We start from the raw sequence: 3,983 nt of genomic DNA, 5'->3' as shown, positions 1-3,983 counted from the left end.
ATGTTGTAAGTATAATCTGCTCCACAACCTCAGGTGTGTATATGCTGTGTTTCAGAAACTTCTAGCTAATGATGATGCGCTTCTGCAGTACTGTCAGCACTTGCAGGTTCTCTGAGGTGATTGCTATTCATTACACCCACCACACAAATTGCCCTTTTCCCTTTTCCTTTGCTTCTTAAGTAACTTGCATAGTTCTCTTCCCTAGTTCTAGTCACCAGCTATAGCTGAGGTCAAGCAGAAGGTGATGTTTCATCAATATTTTATATTTCATGGTGACTTATAAGTAAAAAAATCAGTCTAAATTTCAGTTAAGTTATATTATTGAGACCTATATTAGCAATAGGCTCAATTATTGCAATTTTCAAGTTAATGCTTAGACATATTGCACCTGTTTATTTCTGTCTAGATTATTGCCCTCTCTACCCTCTTCATGAAAACTGAAATATGTGTTTGTTCTGTTCAAGTCCATGTATACAATTATCCTATTTTTGCTGTAAGGGAAAGAGATATGAAAGACATGAGTGATTTTGCTTAGGTCACATAGGATGTGTGACCAAGAATTTCCCCAAGAAGTTTGTCAGCTGTTAGAACCTCTTTTTTATTGTTTTCTTTTTTCTCAAGGGGCTATATTTAATCTGAACTATACATATATGAATGGCAGAGCAGCCACTGCTGCTGGCAAAGATCAGTCTGCTTCATTTTAAGCATCAAATTATTTTTTTCCTTAATAGGGACAAATACTGGGATTACAGAGGAAATCCAATAAAAGAGCAGTAACTGCATGTTTCTACTGCATTTGTCCACAATCACAGCTGAAAATATAGGGACAGTGTGAGAGATAATTTTATTGCCTTGGGTAATATTAGAAACTTTTTATTACGTGGTTTTAAAAATAGTTTTGTTTGATGATCTTTTTAAATTGAAAAATCATTCAGCTATGAGAATAATATGTATTTTAATACTGGATTTTAAAATGGAAAGTTTATGTTTCCTGGCTTCAGGAAAAAAAGGATTGCAAAAAATCCCCAAACCACTACATGAAAATAGATAAAAGTGTATTGAAAAGCATTAACTCAAATCAATATTCTGGAACATACAGAAATGAAGCAAAACACAAGAAATAGTGTGTTTGGGAAGGAATAATAAGACTTTCTGAAGTTACAGTGCATGAGTGGGGAAAAGATATAACTGGGAATTGCTTCAGCTATGTGGTGAAGTTGGTTCTTTCCATTCCCGAATCCAGAGTTTAATTCCATCTTAAATTACCAAAGTCATTAGGTTACACAGAGGGAGTGGAGCCTTCTAGTATTTGCCAAGGAAAATCAATAACCTGTGTCAGGTATGAAGCTGCACTAAGCAACTGCCATTTTCTGATCATTTGCTTTAGTAAATATTTTTTCACAGCATATTGAAATTGCCCCAAAATTTCCACTTTGAGAAATTATTCTGTTCTTTTAGAGTTGCTTAAAAATATCAGTCATTAATGATTGTGGCACATTAGCCACTCAGAAAAGTTCATATCTAAATAATTGAGCATAAAACAAATGAATTCATTTTATTTTCTAGTATCAACTCCGGTTGTTTTAAGATGTCAGAGCAGCAGAGTGAACCATAACAATCTTATCACTTACATCCAAAATTACTGCATGAAGTTAACATGGTTAAGTTCAGATAACCATGTCAAGTGGAAAGCACTTAGGAGGAAACAGATACCCCAGCTGAGTACTCTTACTGCTGCTACTGAGTCAGTGATGCAAGTTCCAGATGTAGGTTATTCAAAGCAAGGTCAAGAAGTACTTTACGGGCTGTACTTTGTGCTATATACTTACTTTGCAACCCCAAAATTATATTCTTATGTTCCAGATGACATATAGTGTAGTTAAAGGCTATAAACAAATTGCTATAGATAAGATCCAAGCAGCATTGAGCAATTTAAGTATAAATTAGGTGGATTTAGATGCTTAGTCCAACAGAGAAATCAATAAAAACCTTCCAAAAATGGTAAGCAGCATCAGGATGCATAATCATTTACTTGAATACTCATTTAAACACTGGAAATTTTGCTGTTCGTGCCCTGAAATCTCACTGTCTGGGTTGAGTTCAGCATCAGATGCTGAGTTTGAGTTAATCAGCCTCATAGAGCAGCAAAACAGATGAACTTGAGGTAATATAGTTGCATGGTTTCCTGGCCATATATGTTTCAGATCTAGCCAACTCTTGTCTGACTGTGACTATCTTCTGTGTCAGAACAGTCAACACATAGTCAGGTTGAGACACAGAAGAATATCACCAAGCATCTGTCTCTCTCATTCTAGTTGAGTAATGTACTGGTGTATTGCATGGCTTTTCAGTTCTACATTCCCTTCTATTTTCTGCTTTAGACTTCAGGGAATGTGTGCTCCATAGCCATCCGAAGGTTTCAGTAACAATTGGCATTTCCTTCAGGAGTCACCAAGCAGAGACAGGTGCATTTGGAGGAGAGAATGTCAGAAGTATAGTAGCAATCTCTTCAGCCACAGTGATTATTGTATCCCGCAGCCATAGGGAGGAGAGGAGAGAAGATCCAACAGCAGGAATTGTGCAGCAAGATTGATTTATTTAACTATTTTACACTCTTTTATAGACCTTTTTCTTTATAGTCTAATTGGACAAAGGATCAGCCACCACCTGGGTGGATTGGCTAGAAATCCTAAACATCCATTGTCAAAATATTTTTGTACTGTACCATAAACTTAGTCCTACAAGGTCGCAGGTGTTCATCGCTTATAGAAGTTCTGCTATTATCTTCTGTGAGAGAGAAAAGTATCCCACCGGTTAGAAAGAAGCAAGAAAATTCTTGCTAGCAGCAATATTGTATCCACACACAGTAGCCCTGATAGGAACAGGGGCCAAAATAATCCCCACTGAGGTCATCAGACATGAAGTGTCACCTCGGGAAATGGATCTCAGTGTCGCAGTGCTTCAGACTGCTATAGGACTCCTGTCCTTCCTGACACAGACAGGAAGTCAGTGGTCATATGTGCACAGCACAGCCAGCCCTACACAATCCCTGAGGAATCAGAGATTCTCTAGTGTAATGCTACATGTGTGAGAAATGCCAGCAGTCTGTCAAGAAGATGGGGACCTGTCAGTTTCTCCATAAATCTTTCCTTGCTGTGAAGCCTTTTGACACATTTTTGTCCTCTGCAGTAGATCTGTGCTGACAGCTCCCTTTCTAAGTGATATTACCCATTTTTAAGGAATATTCTCCATGGATTTCCAGATTTTTCATAGACAGTCTTATTTCCCAGTCAGTTGCTTAAAGTCTGAGCTGCTGACCTTTTAATATTTTCTTCATCTTTGTTCACTTCACTTCACTGCTATACAGTACTAGAACCAGCAAACACACAACTGTGATGGGGGAAGGGCAAGACTCTGTTTTACACTTGGAAATCTGTTCCTGCAGTTGCTGTGGTTGCAGCTCCAGTTTTGTTAAAAATATAAAGCTTTGGAAAGGCACATCATAACCAAGAAAGCCAGCATGAACCCAAACTTAATAACATTTCTAAACCCATACCCCCCGTAATCCACCTTTCTCAACTTGCTCATGAAAACAGTAATTAAATCCACTGTGCCTTAGATAGCTGAACAGAAGACAAGACTGAGAAAATGGTGATGTACACTTTCTCCTTTCACCTTTTGTCTTTTCATAGTGAAGTACTTTGCTGATACGTAGTTCCTTTCATATAAATATTTCACTTTTCCAAATACTGCAATATATCTTCAAGAAGAACAGTATACCAAACAGAAAAAAAGATTCCCTCATCTCCATCCTTAATGACAAGTTTGAGGGAAAGGAAGGGGACGTTTTATTTTCCTCTGGCATATGTCTAATGACACGTATTTTGTTATATATCAAAACTACTAAAGTTATTTGCAATCTCTTGGATCCTATTATGCTGTATCATACTCGCGGGTCTGATTGAACACCACATTTAGATCAT

The sequence above is a fragment of the Corvus hawaiiensis genome, chromosome 3, assembly GCF_020740725.1.
Source record: "Corvus hawaiiensis isolate bCorHaw1 chromosome 3, bCorHaw1.pri.cur, whole genome shotgun sequence".
Taxonomy (NCBI): Eukaryota; Metazoa; Chordata; class Aves; order Passeriformes; family Corvidae; genus Corvus; species Corvus hawaiiensis.
This window is presented reverse-complemented; position numbering follows the sequence as displayed.